The sequence below is a fragment of the Thunnus thynnus genome, chromosome 17 (genome assembly GCF_963924715.1).
Source record: "Thunnus thynnus chromosome 17, fThuThy2.1, whole genome shotgun sequence".
Lineage (NCBI taxonomy): Eukaryota > Metazoa > Chordata > Actinopteri > Scombriformes > Scombridae > Thunnus > Thunnus thynnus.
The window spans coordinates 29,176,707-29,196,706 of NC_089533.1; positions in this window are offsets into that span (position 1 = coordinate 29,176,707).

The following is a 20,000-nucleotide window of genomic DNA, read 5'->3' on the forward strand; positions in this document are numbered from 1 at the left end:
AGGGTTTTTGCAAGGAGTGCTGGGCCACACATTACACTGTAGCCCAAATAATTCAGGAGAGAAGTTCCTAGTACGGCTATTTACAGTGCCTCACTAGCTTGTTGTGTTGCATATCACAACCTCTTGACTTTGTGCTACATTATAAATTTCACAAAGAACTTCAGTACAAAGCACTTCTCAGAACTGTTTCTATACAAACTAACATGACCAAATTCTTCATGATGAAGAAACATCTCACCCAGTACAGCGGTGTGGCTCATGACGTGTTTTTAATAGTTTTGGGACAACAACAGAGGTCTACAACACAGAAGAATAAGATACACCAGGCTTTGATTCACACATAATACTTTTCAGTAGATCAGTTTATTTTTTGTTTGGCTCAGCACATGAGATTTGTTGACAATAGGAAAAATATAGAAAATCACTAGCTATATCCTTCAGGTGGATCTTTGAGTTGAGTTAAATCTGTCACACAACAGGTGTACAATTATGTTGAAGGGTAAATACAACATAATTGATACAGTAGCTGTGACTTTTGAATAGAAGTGAATACAGTTCATTTGTGAAAGCAGCATCTAGTGGTCGTCAGAGGAACTGCACTTTATGATGCTTGCCACTTTCTCCAATTGTGGTGGTTACCATTGGCCTCAAAGCCACTACATTATAGTTCTTAAAACTACTCCTCATAGTAGAGCCACTTTATGTGCCTTGTCTGTATGAAAGTGTGATATGTCTTATTTCCACAATGAAAAAGTGCTGTGGTTTTGGTATTGATTTCTGTCCCATACAAGTGTGATCAATTTGTTGATCAATTTGTTGAAATTTAAACTCTTCCAAATGAAAAGACCTTTGTCCAGCAACAGACCTTCCAGAGTCTTCTGTAAGTGTACTGTGTGAAAGTGTTGTACCCCAGATGCTGGCGTCATCTACATATTTCTGCTCTCTTGCCCTGGGCAGTGTCCAGCAGAATACATTAGAATAGCAAAATATTAAAAAGCATCGATTTTGTCATTTATAAAATGCTGAAGTCATGTATTGATTGCTGGCTGTGTTGCAGAGAGAACAGAAAGATGCTGGCTCTCTTTACATGCTTCACTTAGCATTTTTGGTAAAGCAGCATTGTGTCCTGTTTCAGAGGGGTGTGTTAGCTCTCTTTTCCCCAGCTTTAATTCACAATACAGTGACTAATAAACTTACTTTAGTATCTAGGCATGAAATTAATGTAATTGTTCATTTCGTTCTGTTTTCATTTTTGGGTATGAAGTTTCAACTTTGTAGTGAAAATGTCGAAGGGGTGATTTTCAAGCAGTCAAAGGGTTATTCTAAGGCTGGGGCAATAGAATCAAACAGCAGGGAGATCATTACTTATAATGCAAAATGGTAAGAAGCACTTATTTTAGGATTACTCTCATTATTATTATTATTATTATTATTATTATTATTATTATTATTATTATTATTATTATTATTATTATTATTGTTATTATTAGTCTTACTGATTTTCTTGATTAATCAATTAATTGTTTGGTCTATAAACTGCCAGATATTTTATGAAAGTCTAAAAATTGTAAAAAATGCCCCTGATCTAAAGTACCAGTCAAAAGTTTGGACACACTTTCTTATTCAAGGTAATGGGAAAGTGTGTCTAAACTTTTGACTTGTACTGTATGTCTAATTTTGTCTAGCCAACAGTCCAAAACCCCAAAAGATTCATTTAATGTTATAAAAGATTCAGAAAATCAGTGAATATTCACATTGTAGAACCTGAAACCACTTTATTTTAGGTATTTTTACAAAAATGAATTATTATTATTATTATTATTATTAGAATTGTTGCTGATGAATTTTCTGTTGATTGACTAAACAGTTAATCAACTAATTGTTTCAGCTCCAGGTTACTGTTATGGCAGTTAAATATTGGGGGGACATTTGTAGCTGTCAATAGCAGCAAGCATGAAGAGTAGGAAGGTTTGAAGCCAGAGTTACAGCTTACGGTCAGTGCCATCTTTTCCATTTGGAGCCAAGACCTTTCAAATAAGGAGTGTAGGGTGTTGCTTTTCATGTTCTGGAAACACACCCCGCTACCTTGGACCCAAGCTTATGCTAGCTTACTGGGAACACTGAGTGCTGCACACTTGAACTAACATTAGCTATTTGGGCTAAATTGTGCTAACAAAGAATGTATCATAATCAAGTAACATTAAACTCAGTGAAATACTGTGACAACAGTCTGACTCCAAGAGCCGGGGAGAGCAGCAGGTGAACCAACTGTTAGTCATAGCTGTCAATCAATGCCCACATGGCAGACATCAAAGCTACTATAAGTTTTCAAGTTTTATTAACGGAGCAATAATTTCCAAAATGACCATCAGGACACTTATTAGAGGTCAACTAAGTGAATCTGAATTTAGCAATTGAGATGATAATGACTTGATTGATTTAGTATTTCTAGAAAGAAGTTGATGCTTTTTGAATGGGAGCCTATTGGAGCATCTAGTGGCCATCAGTGGCACTTTAAGGTACTTGAGCATTGCCTTCAGCCTCAAGCAGTGGTAGCTGCCGTTTGGTGCTATCCTCTAAGACATTTCCTTAAAAACTATAAGACTAAAAATAATAAGACTCATTTCTGTTTCTGTGAATTATCCAGAGACAGTTAATTCTTGGATAGACAGTGGATGTACAGCACCTGTCAAAAGATTGTACACACCTTCCCATTCACTACAATGAGAAAGTGTGTCCAAACTCTTGATTGGTGCAGTAGATGTAGAATATGTTTTAAGACTTAGCACACCCTCAATTTCCTCCAAGACCCCTCACTTTCAGCATATTTAAAAAATGCAACAGAGAAGTGGGGGGTTGGTTGGTGGGGCAAACACTGTGAGGTCTGGCCTTATGTTACATAGCATGTGATGATGTCTGACACTGACTGTAACCAATGTTAAGCTGCTTGAGTAATTGATATTGAGAACAAGTTCAATAACTATTGAAATAACTATTTACTAGTGCAATGGTTCCCAAATGGTGTGTCTCAGCTCACTAGTGTACTGTGGGATTTTGTGACATTCATGCATTATTATTGCAATATACAATTGTGCAAAAAGATATTAATGAATTTTTAATTTATTACTTTGTACACACTCATTTCCCAATACAAAGGCAAATTCTATACTGCCCAAAAACATTTCTTTTAAAAACTTTCCATTAAAACAAACCCCAGTTTCCAGTGGTAGTTGGCAGTTAGTGTGACACAGTAAAAGCCCTAATTGACGGCCAGTGTGAAGGAGGATAACAACATTAAAAAAGGAGAAATCCATGAGAGGAGAAATGGATCACTCTCTAATGCGGAGCAAACCACAGCTAACCACCAGTGCAGATGACCCACCACCACCGTCAGTAGACAGTATCACAAAAGCTATCTGTGTTATGGCTTCAGCTCGACCAGGGATGTCAACAGCCCTCAGCCCGAGTGCGTCATCTGTCAGGAGAAGTTGGCTAATGCTAACATGGTGCCAAGCAAGCTGAAGAGGCACTTGGAAACCAAACAACCCTTCCATGTTGAGAGAAACTTGGCCTACATCTAAGGAGCACGGAGGCAGCAAGACCGTTTGTAGGACTGTGTGAAAGTGTCTGATAAGGCGTGTCTTATGCACAGCTGATTGCAAAGCAGAAGAAACCTCACACAATAGCAGAGACACTCATCCTCCCTGCTTGCAAAAAAATTGCATGTGTCATGCTGGGTCCAGATGCTGTAAATGCACTGATCAGAAGTGCCTTTGTCTAACAATACAATCAAAAGAAGAATCAACGACATGTCAGATGACATAGAGCAGCATTTGACAGAGAAACTGCAAGTGAGCGGCAAATTTAGAAAAAAAAAAAAAAAATAGACAAATCTACTGACATAAGTGGGGATGCCCAACTCCTGGCAAACATGAGATATGTTGATGGTGACTATCAGAGAGACTTATCTTTTCTGCAAAAAAATAGAAAGCCATACAACAGGAGAAGAAATATTCAGGGTAACTGATAATTATTTCAAAGAGAAAAGTCTGACCTGGGGTATGCACATCAGTCTTTGCACAGATGGTGCGGCATGCATGATGGGGAGAGTGAGAGGATTTATTGCCAAGGTGAAAGCAAAAAACCCAAATTGTGACAAACCACTGTATTTTGCATCCAGAGGCATTAGTTGCCAAAACCATGCCACTGGAGTTGGCTGAAGTGCTGGATCAGGCTATGCAGGTGGTGAATTCATCAAATCAAGGCCCCTGAAGTTTTTCCTCTTCTTCCAACTGTGCACTGAGATGGGAACTGACCTCCAAAGCCTTATCCTTCACACAGAGGTACGTTGGCTGTCACAGGTCAAAGTCCTGTCCCATCTTTATGAGCTCAAGAAAAGCTTTTGGAATTTTCAAAGGAACATGCTGTCTCACATAAGGACAAACTCATGGATGAGAGGTGGTGTATTTACTGTTTATATGCAAATTAGTTTTCATTCTCCGTGCATCTCTCTGATTACATCTTGCTTGACCAGGGATGCTGCCCTCTCAGGCCAGATCTATCCCTCCTCCCTCTCTCTCTCTCTCTCTCTCTGTCTCTCTCTCTCACACACACATACACACACACACACACACACGCTTTTCCGACTCCCTCTTTTCAGTTCTATTACCTCATTTTTAATTTTGTGACCTGTCTGGTTTAAATGGGTGTGTCGCTTCTTTGATGTAATTTTACAATGTTTCAAATGAATTCTTGAATTATGTTGTTAATAAATATTTCATGAGTAATATAGTTGTTTGTCAAATTTTATTTGGCATTAGTAAATAAAAATAAACATTTACAAAGTGATAAGTGTGATAACGTGTTATATAGGCTATTTTGCACAGATATAAATACAGATGTGCCTTGAGATTTTAGCTTGCACTTTGGTTTGCCTTGGGCACAAAAAGTTTGAGAGCCACTGGACTAGGGCGGCTGTGGCTCAGGAGGTAGAGCGGGTCGTCCACTAATTGGAAGATCAGCGGTTCGATTCCCGGCTCCTCCAGTCCACATGCCGATGTGTCCTTGGGCAAGATACTTAACCCCAAGTTGCTCCTGATGGCTGTGCCATCAGTGTATGAATGTGTGTGAATGGTTAGTTTCCTCTGATGGGCAGGTTGGGACCTTGCATGGTAGCCCCTGTAGCCCCTGTACTCATTCAGTGTATTAAGTGTGTAGTGTAAAAGTGCTTTGAGTGGTCGGAAGACTAGAAAGGCGCTATACAAGTACAGTCCATTTACTAGTGACATAAATCCAAAATATTAGATAAATACCATATTAAACTAAATGTAACTGGTGGGGCTCATCAAAGCCAGTAAACTCAAAATTGTAAAATTGTATGGAGGATACCTGATGATCTGGCACCCCTCAGCGTGTATGTTGCTATTGGCTAGCTGCAGCACTGACAGTAGCAATTTTGTGAGATAAATGAACAGCAGTACATTTTAAGTTGTTAGTGTTTATTATTGAAAAATTTCAAACTTTATAGGTTTTTTAAAAATCCCAGCTAGCAAACTACTGTATTTTAGGGTGGCAGCTGATTCCGGTTGGTGTGCCATAGGCCAGTGTTTCTTCTGTGGGTACAGGTTGGGGGTGCTGTAGGCATAATGGCTTGCCAAACAGGAGCCACTCAACTCCCTTTTTTTTTGACAGAATGTACCAGGAAGACCTACCAGGTACATGTTGGCATTGTGCTTACTGACTACCATGCAGATGAATAGTGTAGTGTAAATGTACCATGCAATGTTACATTACTCAAACATGTCATTAATATCAACCAATGTTGTTTTTGTAACTTAAAGTCCCAATGAAAGCACACTGAGTCATCCATTTTGCAGTCAAAAATGAAATCAGTGTGTTTTTTAATGTACTGTTAATATATTTTTTTTCTTTTTAAAGAAGCAAAAGATGGTATTTTTGAAAATATCAGAAATGTGCCTTTTCCCCTTAGCTGGCTGGAGGGGCATGTCAGTGTCTATGGTTGATTGACAGCAGCTGGCAGTGCTGCTGTTACACCATACATAACGGAGACAAATTACTGTGAACAAATTGCTGTAGCTACAAGTCAAGGACGGACAGTGTGTTGTTAGCAGTGGTATTGAAGAGTAAGAGCAACATCAGCAACTAACTGGACTGAAGTGACATTTAGGTACATTCATATGCAGTTTAATGTGCTGCATCTGAGCAGCTAATTAGCTACCTTGCTGTCTGTGGCTCTTGTGTTGTGTAGCAGGATGCTATCAGGCTCAGTGTTTTTTTTCAGGCCCGGTGGCACGCACCGAAAAAACCTTAAACATATGAGGCGCATGAGATGGCATATTGGTACCATCGGTTTTGGTCAGGTGTCGAAGCAGGCGGTCTGCAATTTATATTTGTGTTCAAACTTTTATTCATTCGGTATATTCAAGGCTTAAAGGAAATTAATCACAAGGAGAGGATGACTTAATAAGATTAATTTATTGCATAAAAGTAAGCTGTGTAACCTATGCACTTTTGTAAAACATTGCAAAACATTAGCACATCATAAACACAGTGTGCAAGATTCACTGCTGCTGCACTTAATCTTCCTTGGCTTGGAGAAGAATTTCACCATGGCATCATGATATGGGAATTTTACCACAGAAGGCCTTTATTGAAATCTTCATACAGGATCCCAAGTACTCTCCCTGCAACCTGTTCCTGATGTCTGTTTTCACCTACCAAAAGTAAAGATTGTCTTTATTTAGTACATTTTTAAAGTAAAAATTTGATTTAATGATAGAATGCTATCAAAAGCAATCATGAGTTGTGTGAGTTGTAGCCCGGTACTCTGTTCATGGTGGAAAAATTGGGTTCACAGTTCACACTGCCCACAGGAACAGTGAGCGCAGCAAGCTTGCTCAGGCAGGGTTAGAGCTGACCAAGCTCATCATACTGTGATGCCAGCTCCCTCATGACAGCTAACTGAGTCTTTTCCTTCAGTTAGATAAAGCAGAAGACAAGGCACATGAATAAGATACTTGATAATGGACAAAGCTAGCTGTGTAAAATGGCCCTCACCTTCAGAACACCAGTCAAAAGATGTTCTTTAAATGAAGGCCACTCCTCCAAAAGTGCCTCCTCATCTATAGGGGGAACTTGGCAGCAAGGGTCTTTAGGGCCCTGTTTACACCTGGCATTAACATGCGTCTCCACATGCGTCCTGACTGACCACTTGTGATCGGATCTCACTTCCCCACTCTATATGTTCAGGTCGCAATGCAGTGTAGATAGGGCTGAGCCAGGAGGCTGATGGTCACCTCCTTAATCTTGCGGATTGTCTCAAATGTGACTGGTTCCTGGAGAAAAAGACACAAGTTGGATTTAGTATGCAATGTGACAACCACATACCTAAATCTTCTCCATAAATATCATATCAATTACCTGGTTAAAAAAAGGAGGGGGAATAATATTACTTGGTCTTCCACAGCAAGGAAATTAACATCCTCCTTTTGAAAAACTTTTGACAACCTCTCCAGATGAGGAAACACGTCAGCCTGGTGGTACAGAGCAGCCACAAAGCAATACATGGCACAAAAGGAGTAAAGAGCTTTTGCCACAGGACACTTGCTCTGCTCCACCTCCTCTGCCAGGGCTGTTAGCACTGCATGGAGATTCCTGCGCAGATTGACTGCTGCCTGGTGTTGAGAAAGCCAGCATGTGTCTTTGACCTCCTAGAAATTATTGAGAAAATAATTAGTACATCTCTGGCAAAAATAAAGCACAACTGAACCTTAAATATAGATGTCTATTCTATAATTCTCCTGGAAAGAATGAAGATTTGTTTTACCTTCACTTTCAGATCACAGATGCCCAGGGTTGTGGCTTCTGCCTTCAGGACTGCTGTTCTATTGGCACTGTTCTTAAAGTACAAATGAAGTTGCTGCAGGTGGTCCCTGAAGGTCTTCATGTACGGTGTTGTCTCTGAAGCATTTTTACATACCAGGGCTAAATGGTGGGCAGCACAGTGCACTGTAACTAGCCATGGCATTTAGTCACAGAGTTGTTTTGCCACTCCATTTTGCCGTCCTATTTAAAAACGGCAAGGGAAGAGGAATAAAAGTGTAATTGTACAAACAATAAATTAAAGCACAATAAATATATGAAGTGCTTTGGTGTCGAGAAGGATGTACTAAATTAACCCGTCATCACTGCTGCACCGTCTGTCCCAAGACCAAATATCTTGTCCTGGTGAATGCCTTTCCGATTTATGATGTCATGTCATGGCCTTCCCATCAGGAAGTGGAACTAAGTCCAAAAATTTATGAAAAAGAGCTCCCTCTTTATCAAGGTATCTGACATTATTCGACAGATACACATTGAATAGCTTGATCTTTAACATAAATGACACAAGCATTATGTTTGCCTTTATTTGTTTGGACTGGTTCAGTTTCAGTTGGACTGGCATCAACGATGGTTGAGCTAACTTTGCTCCCCCCCTCCCCATCTGCCCCCCTTACCTCACTCTCACCTGCCCCTCTTACTTCTCCCACTTCTGTCCCTCTCCCGTCTTCCCCATCTGTTTATGCTTGGCTCCCGAGTTTTGCAGAAAAACGTTAATATATTTGGTTGTCCGTCATCGGCAGTTGAGTTTTTTCTCTTTTTAGGTGGTGCCATGTTCACATGCATCCTGCATCCCATACGCTCGCGCTCCTTCTCTGCAGTAATTTAATGGGACTTCGCTAGCGGTGGCATCACTTCAAGCGTTTCCCAGGCAATGACATAAAGGCTGACGAAACAGCGCCGCACAGAGGCTCCCAAACGCAAATGATTATTGACTTTTGAATGAATGTATATTTGGCATTATTTTTGGAATAAAAAAAATTTTTTTGGCCAGGCTTGTACAATTATAGGGGAAACACTGAGGGTCAGTGTGACTTTCAGTGTGACATTTACTCTGCTTATAATAGAACATTAACATTACTACTTTCTACAAAGATTTGATTGGCTGTATGGAAGGTCTTCTACGTAGACAGATACGTAGATACGAATAGATAACTATATTTTGGTTTCATAATGGCAACCCTTGCATTAATTTGACAAAAAAAAAAAAGCACAAACTTTGCCCAAGGTCAATTGATATACAGAGCAGATATGTATGCAATTTAATTTCAGTTGGACTTTAAGGTAATTATTGTATGAGTCATTATGACATGAGCATTAAGCCTATTTTAAGCAAAATTAGCAACAGAATGTCCAGCTTTGTGAATTTCATTCATCATTTTATCAGGAATATCCTGATTGCAGCAGCAGGCTGAGCAGCACAGAGATGCACAGACAGGTGAGCTGCAAGCTAAGGTGTCTGATATCATGGTGAAATGTCTGGCAGTAAGTTCATGAGCTGATTAAAAGATAAAAACAGTTTTTGAGATGGTTTAAATATAGGTTAATATTCAGTCATTGCTCTGTCATGAATGCAATTTACACGTATAAGAAAATTCATACTGCATAAAGAATCTGTTTGGCAGAATCATGCTCTTTGTGTGTGTGTGTGTGTATGTCAGTGTTAATTTCGTTAATGAAAACTATGATGAAAAATGTTCGTCAATGACCTTTTTTCCAAGACTAAGAAGAGATGAGCTAAAAATAGATCTTTGATGATAAAAACTATGATGAAATGTATGTTTTGTTTTCGTTGATGAGACGAAACAGGAGTAAAATGTAAGTGGTGGGCTATCAAAATGTATAATTTCTCCCATTGTGCGCCTAGTTTGTTTGTCAAAATATAAGCAATGCATCCCTGTCATTGGCTGAATTGGTTGAGGGATGTGTGCAGATTCCCAGAATCCCAGCAATACAGGTGATGATTTCCCAAAGCAACAGCGAGCTACTGACAACAACATGATGGCTCCAACACAGAACGGGTTTGGTTGGAAAAGAAGAATAGATCTATGGACACACTTTATTTATAATTTGGCAGAAAGGAGAACACAATGCACTGTAGTAACGGGAGATGGAGAGACACCCTGTGGCTACAAATTAGGTGGGAACAATACGACCAACCTGAACAGACACTTGAAGGTGCACCACTCTGCTATTTATGCCATGGTAAGTTAGGTAATTGTAATGTTAACTAAACATATAAATTTGCTGATGTTGAGTCAATCTTATGTTACTGGGCAGTCAATTATGTCAACTTGCGGAAATTTTGCTAGTAAGCCATGTTAGCTTAGCCCCGAAGCCAGTCTTCTTCACAAAAAAAAAAAGTTTTCAGTTTGAGGTAGCAAATGAATGAGCCTGGCTTCCAGGCTCTTCCAGGCTAACGTTGGCTGGGTTAATGTGTTAGCTAATGTCAGTTTGCTAGCTTCAAAGCTTGTGAGTGAAACATGCAGGGCTTGACAATTAACATTAAGGCTTGTCTGGGACAAGTAAACTTTTTAGTTGGACAAGTGAAATGCTTTATCATATATTGTCCTATCGTTCGAGTGAGACATATGGAGAAAAAACCGTGGTGGCCTCTCAGACCTGTTCTGTTCCCCAAAGTGTCTATATACACATCACGCGTTGCTGCTGTAATGTTTATAGCCGGAGTTTATTTATTTTACACATTTGAACAAGCAACTTGTAATTCTCTGTTTTCACATACTTGTCCTTACCAGAAAAAGCTGAATGGCAAGACCTGAACATGCACTGCAGTTACTATCTAGTCAAACTGCAATTTGTTGTTTCTAAGATTACTCAGCAATTTATTTGGACGATATTTGTGTATGATTTCTTAGCTATAAGGCCAGGTAGGCATATACTATAGGCTAGTTGTATTACGTTTTCACATAATTTGAATCTTCAAAATCTATACTTATATTCTATTATATTTTAATGATACTATTAGCTAAGTATTAGCCTATATTTTATTAATTTGAATTCATCTGTAGGACTTAAAGAGGTCTGTATAGGGAGTAATTGTATCCACTCTTATTTTTTCCTCACCTAGATCCTAGAGACGACTACTCAGAAACAGCAACCTGGTGCTAAGAATGAAAGGACACGGCCAACTATCCCAGCAGCATTCTCCACAGGATCAAAATACAAAGCAGAATCAACAGAACAAGGCGCTAAAGAAAAGGCGATCCCATGGTGGATTAGACACACTGGTCTGCGTGCCCGTTAAATTGAGGATGACGATTTCATCCTTATGATGGAGACCATCGATAAGAGGCCGGCTATACCCAAGAAAACAAAAATAAACAAACAACTTAGTTGATAAGCTTTACAATGACAAAATCAAAAATTCAAAGAAAGACTCACTACAGCACGCAAAATAACAATTGGTCTTGACAGCGTCATTCCTGACAATTAGTGCATGTTGCTTTTGCACTCAGGAAAACAAAGGGAAGCACATATTGTTGAGACTTGACCAGATCTCTCACCCACACACTGCAGAGCGTATAAAGACTTGTGTTGACCAGTGCACAGAGGACTGGGGAATACCAAAACACAAAATTCTGACAGTCATAACTCATAATGGAAGCAACATGGTTGCAGCATTCAAAAATAATGAACGTGATGAGCCCAGCAGCTCTGAGGAAAAATCCCAGGAGAGTGATGAAGACTCTGAGGTTGTCAAAGACCAAAGGTAAATTCTGTCAGTTTGTAGCTGTTAACATTTTCGGTAGCAGGCTAGATTATGTCAATGTCATTGAGCTATGCTTGGCTATATTCTCTTTTAGCATTAAAATTGTGTGTTAATACATTGTTTATTGTGTTGCCCACGGCAATTGAATTTCCTTTAGGGGATTAATAAAGTCTCTGTCCTTTCTCTCTGTTTGTCTTATCTATCTAGATACGAAGCCATACAGAGGACCCCTTGCCTGCACTGTACATACACTGCAACTCGTGGTGAACATGATCCAGAGAGAAGTAAGTGTAAACCACTCCTTGACAAAGTTTGAGTACTTGTCAGGCTCTTCCAAAAGTCATCTGTGGCAACAGAGCGACTGCTGCAGCTGTGTGGACTCTGGTCAAAGACTGCCCCACTAGATGGTCCAGCACATACCTGATCAGGCGGCTGATGGGATGGGATGGGCTGGGACCGTCTACTGCCAAGTGAGTGGCAGAGGCTGACTCCTCTCAGAGACCTGTTCCTCCCCTTCGCTAAGCACACCCAGATGCTCCAGAGCAACACAATATCCTGTCCCTGGTGGTGCCTGCCCTCCTGGACCTGAGTGCTTACGTGTCTGACTTCCCCCAGGCCCAGGGTTCTAGCTACAGGGACCTAGCTTCCCTGGCACAGAAGATGAAGGCAAACATGGACCTACGCTTCAGCTGCTTCCTTGATCCCTGTGATTCGAAGTTCTCACCCCTCACTACAGCTACATGCTTCCTCGACCCAACAGTCTTACCCGATGCACTCATTGAAAATGATGACAAACAAATTCAGGAGCTAAGATTACATTGCTCAAATGGTATCACCAGTAATACAGGAGGAGGAGGCTGATGAAAATGCGGAGAGAGAAGAAAGAAGAGAGGCACCAGACACAAAGTGACCCAGATTTAGATTCCTGTCAGTAGCAAGTACAAACCAGCCATCTAGACCTAGCCTCTCAAAGCCCTGCATCAGGCAAGAAATGCAGAAATTTAAGGAGCAGTTGTCACAGCCCATAAACGAAGAGACCTTGACTTTTGGGCTGCAAAGGGTTCTGTTTATCAATGCAAAAAACCTCTTGCCTTAGATCTTCTGGCAATGCCAGCATCTCAAGCATTTGCTGAGCGAGTTTTAAGCATTACAGGTGACCTCAGTTGTGGTCATCAAAATAGAGCAAGAGTCATTTTAGAGAGAAGTGCTTTCTTCAAACTGAATCAAGATCAATAGTAGCCTAAGTTTATTCAAGGTTTGTCTCATTCTATAGGCATGCGCTTTCACCATTTTTTTTTTTAAAGGGGATGTATTATGCTTTTCCTTATTTTCAGACATATATATATATATATAATGTCACAATGACACGTTGGCCATTTTTAACATGAATATCCGACGAATAACGAGGTAAACGTATGTAGCAGTAATCCCTGTGAGCAGAAAGCAGCAGCTTCAGGCTGCTCTGAGTTTCCTTTTTTTCTACTTTTGGCCCAAGCTGACGTCAGTTCGTGACTGATTTCTTTATATGGACATCTGCTACGTGCACAGCGGGCAAGTTCGCTGCTCTGCTCCGAGAGTAGTTACGCCAAGCCATGATGCCATTATACAGCACAGCAAAACAAAATAAGTAGTTTACCTGTTGGAGGTGTGCTGGTTGTCTGCAGCTCTTCATAAAACAACTCACTGTGGCTGTTTCTGCCTGTACTAGTCCTCCTTGCATCATTTCTAACTGATCCGCTGAACAAATAGCTCCAAATGTTGTTGTTTTGACCAGTTTTTAGTGCCGCTAACGAAGCTCCGCTACTTTCTGTAAAGTCTTCACAATAAAAGTCTCCCATTAATTAGTAACTTAAAAACTTTTAATTTGAAGCAGTAAAGCAGAAAATGTTTGGTTTGAAATGGTTTGCAATGACGTTAAAGTTACACAACTCTGAAATGCAAAGCTGGCCAATCAGAGCAGAATGGGCTCATTGGGAGAGGGGCCTTAAAGAGACAGGAGCTAAAACAGATAAGAGAAAGTGTGTATATTGAGGGGCTGCATAAAGGGCCAGTATAAGATAAATAAGGAGTTTTTTGAACTTTGAATCATGCAGAGCTACTCTAGTGGAGTCCAAAAATAAAATTTAGAGCTGAAATGAGCATAATAGGTCCTCTTTAATTTGTTGCTGGTGGGAACAGTTAAAGTTATGGTTAAGGTAAGGGAGTTTTTGCAAGTTACTGCTTTGCACTGCTGCTTGGCTAAAGTGATGACCCTATGTTGACAGTCAATATAGACTGTTCACAATTTTCTGACACACTATTGATAAATGTTGAGAGTCTACAATGGACTATCAAACTAAAATATTACCCATGAATAACCTTAATGAATCCTTCTTATTTGAAATGGTAAAGTCCAAATGCAAAGTCTCAAGTCACTGAGCTTAATTCGAGTCAAGTCTCAAGTCTGTAATTTTATGTTCAAGACTTAAAGTGTTATGTTTGTTTCATACCATTTCCAAATATGTGTAACTTTTTCCAAGATTTTACCTCATTATATTTGTAAATTGTCATAAATAATTAGCAATTTCTCCAATGCACTGACAGACAAAGTCAAGTCAGGTATATGTGTTCATCATACATTGCTCTGTTTTGGGCATATGTGTGTTCATTGCACCTTTATTTGAAGTTTCAGAAAATAAGTGGAACCACAGTGGCCAAGGAAGAATGTTTTGTTTCTTGACTTGGAGTAAAGAATATTCCACTATGTTACCACTTTTATCTGTGTGTAATGCACTATCCTTACCTACGTAGATCAGTAAGGACTGCACGGCAGCATCTCATCGACGTGAGAGTCTAGGCTAGAGATTATCCAACTAAGGTAAGGAATCCGGATATTACACAAGTAAAAGTGTTAAGAGAGTGACATGTTGCTTTATGAATTTCAACACTTGGTACAACTTTTCACCTTGATTCTGATACCTGTATTAGCCTAATTGAATTAATTTAAAGAGAGAGAACATTTTGATTAAAAGTAATGACTAAAAGTTGACTAAAATGTAATGACTTTTCATCGACTAAAACTGAACAAAAACGGTTTGAGTTGTTGTCGTCTAAAACTAGACTAAAACTAGGAGATAAAAATGACTAAGATGAGACAAAAACTAATAGGCATTTTCGTCTAAAGACTAAGACTAAATCTAAAATAGCTGCCAAAATTAACACTTGTGTGTGTTGTGTGTGCACATGAGTAAGTGCACTTACACAAAAGTGTATATTGGTCATCAGAATATATTAAAACCAATCCTACGCAGCTGTACACTGGGAATTTTCTATCTCTGGCTCATGAAGTTATCTGCCCTCTTCGATTTCAGCTAAATCGTTAAAGAATTCAGCACACTCAAAACCAAAGAAACATAATGAGGAAAATAAAGGATACTGTTGCTGTTGACACTCTGACCAAACTGTCACAATAGTCTCTCATGATGACCTAACTATGCACTTCTCACTTTCAATTCCAGTAAAACAAAAAATCAAAGATAGCTTTAGCTGAGTATCAGGTATTGCAGCAGATAAACAGGAGGCCTTTTTATTTTGGGCCTCTGAATCCGATCAGTCAGATCAGTGTACTGGGAGAAGGGAAAGGGAAGAATGACCAATAAGCACTTCACTTTCTGCAACAGAGGAAGAGGAAGGAATAACAAGCTTCGTGGAATGATGAGGGGGAATCAGTAAAAGGGCTGCTTACATTTACCACTGGAAAAAATCCTGATGAGCAAGCGGTTTCTTTTTTTGAGGAACTTTGTTCAACAGTCTGTAATGTTGACTTGACATCAAGTCCTCCAAATTAAATGATAAAATATGTTGTTTGTTTCCCTCCAGACCGACACATGTACTGTAAGCATTTTGTCATGTGACAGTTGCTCACTAGTGGCAGGATCAAAAGCTTTTACAAATAAACAGCAGGTGGCGCTAAACCATTAGTGGTGGTGCCATTAAACCATTACAGAAGAAGAGGACACAATGAGATGACATTATTAAAAGAGCGGCAGTCAAACGATGGAAAACCATGTGGACAACATAATAGAAATATGACATTTCTGTTTGTTTCATGTATTAATTTGAGGAACATTACAGTTTCCTCTTTGCTCCACACAGACCTGATGTTTTTGTCTCTTCAGTGATGTTTAAGTCAGATGCTTCATTTTGTTTAATCAGTACATCAACTTTTCCACTTCAGACAAGCATGCAAGTATTTTGGTTTTTTTTTACGATATAATGCATGTGGATCGACAGGCACTATACAACATCACCGGACATCCTGCTTTGTTCCCAACTGACAAGAGTCATAATTTCTATGGCCGCTACAGATATTTGTCACTTGAACATTAACGTACTGCATTTGGCCATTTGCTGAAATGACAGATGCTGGGAGGACAGTTTGTGAATTTAAGTCATCCTTTAGAGAATTAATAAGAGAAGAAGAAGCAGTATCGACCTCCAGAGATGAATATGAGCTTTCTTCCATGTATGTGTGTGCATGTGTGTGTTACACAGACTGAAACAGACTGAGACTTTTTAACGACTAGATATGAGCCACTCCACCATGAGCAGAAAATGGACTTCCCATTGTCATTGAAAAACAGCTGTCAGCATATTTTTTTTATCCCCTCAGGACTGAGTGCAGTAAAAGAATTCAGCTGCCTGAATGCTGAATGTTAAGTCTGTAAGTTGTACCTGCCTCCAGTCGGTGTTTGATTAGGATTTTCCAAAATATATCATGTGTTTAGTTAAGTTTCTTTTCCATGCAGGTGTGGTCATTCTTTGACCTGTTTTATATGGATTTTACAGTTTACACTACCAGCAAGGCTCTAATAATGACAAACTTGTGTTGTTTTTTTTTATTCTATTGAATGCTTATTATGGGGTGTGGCATTTCAGGCTCTAGGGGTCACTGGTGGGATTCTTCTTGTATTATGATCTTGCTTCACACTGTGCAGCTGTTTGATTGAATGAAGCGAAGCCTGTGAGTTAGTTTAGATAATCAACTCGAGTGAGCTGCTCTCTCACATCGCATACTCTTCTCACTATCATATATCCAACAACAAAGGAGTTCTCTGTCCACTCTTTTGCTGCCATGCGTTGTGCCACACCGCTCACCTGAAGGGAGAAGGGTGATTATCACTCCAAGTTCCTCCTGTTTTGAGCTTGGTTCTTCCTTGTGGGGAGTGACAAGGTCAGAGTCTAGACACCAGATATCGATAGTTGTACTTAATGTATGTTTACATGATAATCCACTCTACCTGAGCTGGCTGACTGAACTCCCAAATTCAAACAAAACTTACCTGTCACGCTGATAAGCAGCCTAAAAGTTTGCATCGTAAAATAATCAATAGATCTTTGTAGTCTTGAGCACAATTCTGTTTAACAAAACGTTCTGTGACAGATGAACAATCAAGTGAAAGCTATATTTCTGAGAGCGACCCTCTTTTCACAAAATGGTTATATGCATCTAGGATAATGCACCAGTTGGTCAGGGAGCAGTGGCATCCCTGCAAACAGAATTGAGCATAATTCGTTCATGACCTTGGGGATAGTTTGATAAAATAATCTTAACACTTATTTGGTTAAAGCATTCAGAAGAAACTCAATGATTATTTTTTTTCCAACTGTGGTAATTTTGTTTATATTATAATTTCAGTCTGTTGATATTTGATGAAAATTTCTGCTTTCTTTGGCCCCCAGTGGTAGTAAAAACTGTGGCTGACAGCAGTGCATATAGCTGTCTTAAATTAGCCAGTTGCCATTAAACTGTTTTACACCAAAGTCACCCAGTTTGTAATGAAATTCAAGCCACTCTACTTTAACATAATGTCTATTATGCTGACTGGGTAGTCAAAAGGTGAACTGCAACGTGTTTCTTAGGGGAAGTTAAACAATTATGTACTTTGAAATGAATTCCGTACTGCTGATTTGCTTATGGTGTGCTCTCATCCGAAGTTCCATATTTAGCTAAAGCAACTTCCTTTGACTGATTTTATTAAGTGATGAAAGCTTGACCACTTTTAGTCTGGAACCTTATCAATATGTTTGTTAGTTTGTTTTCATCTTGGATGTCACGCTCATCTGAAACCATGCTCAGGAGTTGAATAAAGCCCTGGAAAGGCATGATGTTATCACACAGCCCTGATAATGACTTCTGTTGTTCTTTTTTTGTGCTCCATTTCTAGTTTTTGAAAATATTTGATCAACACAGAAAATAACTATGCTCCTTTGCTCCATTCAACCTCTGATTTTGTGTCATATGGAAGTACGAATGGTCAAATCCATCCATGTTAACATGATGTGAATTATTTATAAGGCGCTATTTGGTATCTACTATCTGTGTGAAATACATTATCGGCTTAGACCATGGAGGACAATCCATGTCCCTAAATTATTTTGGTATGGTTCCTGTCTGTGTCTATTTGTTGTCCTAAATGAACTGAAACCAAGCATGGTTGGCAACCATTGGAGCAGGCTGACCCCAACCACACAACAAGTGGAGCAGCTAGGGCAGCTAGTGAGGGCTAGTGGAGCTTACCAGGTTTCAGTAAGGACTGTATCCTTTCTTGTTGGTGGCAACTTAGGGCATTTAGCATAGGTTGTCGCCTGTTAGTAGCTGGCCATAAGACTACTAAATGCTTCTATGTGTAGTTTTTTTGTGTTTAAACTTGGCAGTTTCATAATGATTTAAAGAGTTATGACACTATAAAGCAACACTTACAAGACTTTGTCAACCATATTAGAAAATGCTGTCATCAAATAAATAAAAAACCTTTTGTGGGACAGGCTAATAATGAAAAAAATCTCAAAAAATTAGATGTGAAGAAAATGTGGCCTATGTGGACAGATACTGTATGTGTTTGGCTAAGGATTTGAGGAGAAAAAAGATCTCTGTCTGTTTATATCCCTCTGGGTTTTAGCAAAGAAGTACTCTGTTGTGTGTGTGTGTGTGTGTGTGTGCTTATGATGCAACAACATTATGGTTAAGGTCTGGTTAGGTTTAGGCCCAAAGAACTCTTGCTTAAGTTTTGGAAAATGGTTTGGGTTAAAATAAGTACTTTGTTAAGGTTGGGAGATCTGCGTCATCATGGTTACAATAATAACCATGTGGTTAATGTTAAGGGGTGACCTTGGTCCTAAGTTTTAACAATGTTGACTTGTGGTTGGAAACAGGAAAAGAGCAGTGATCTCCTATGTTAAAATTATGTTTTGTTGACCCATTCATCTACCCTGACCTCCTCCATACACAGACTTTGATGCCCTAAAATAATGTCACCTAATGTCCTTCTTCACTCTTTTCATTACCACGCCTGCCAGAGGGCTTCTGTCACTTGAACATAAACATTCACTCATGTCATTTTGGGGCACTCAATGAATTGATTTTATTGATTAACGTGGGAAGACTGTCTCACTCCATGGCAACTGAGTAAACTACTATTTCCATGATTAAGAATGAACTTTTTATTTCTTAGTCTTTTGAGGTTAAGATTTCCTCTCTTAAACCACCGTCTATCGTCTCTAATGAAGTTGGTTACACAAGGTTGCTTTTCTATTTGGGGTCATACAGTACTAGTGACAGCCTCACAGCTTTGCAGCATTATGTGCATCTTCCTGTTTTGAAGTGTGCCATTTAGAGCACATAAAAATAAAACTGCAGCGTGCGCCTTCATTTATCTGGGAGGGAAATGAAGCTCAAAGCCAACATTACATAAGGTGTTAATATTAACGTTGCTATTGTGAGGACTGTGTGTGGGTGGGAATGATAATGCAGCTCCTGTCGCTGTGGCGTAAAGGAAGCCACACACAAATACACACACACACACACCCTTATCTATTCCAGAGCTGATGTTAATCAGTAAATGGTAGGTCATTTTTCCACAAAAAAAGCTTTTAATCCTTGCACCTCTTCCTCAGTTCACACACAACACATATACAACACACTGGCATGTATTTTCAGTTTTTTAACACAAGCACACATGCAGCAATTTAACAAACTTTAATTGTATTAAAGACATGCACTTGCCTCAGTACACACACACACACACACACACTAGTTGTTTCTGTGATGATGTTAAACTGCAGAGAATAGGCCTGGAGGTGCAGCTGATCACAGTGGCCCTGATAAGGTCTAACAGAGTGTATCAATTGCCTCCGTCTTGCCTCCATCCCTTTGTAGAGGAGAAGGGAGGGGTGATGGGGGTTTACACCCCCAGCAGCACTTTGGCAAATGAAGCTTCTGACTTTCTCTCTGTAGCTAATCAATTAGCAGCCTCCTCCTCTCCCGCCCGCTGTCTTCTTCTTCCCTTTCTTCCTTTCTTTGCCTCTTTTTGAGTGTTTAATCAAACATGAT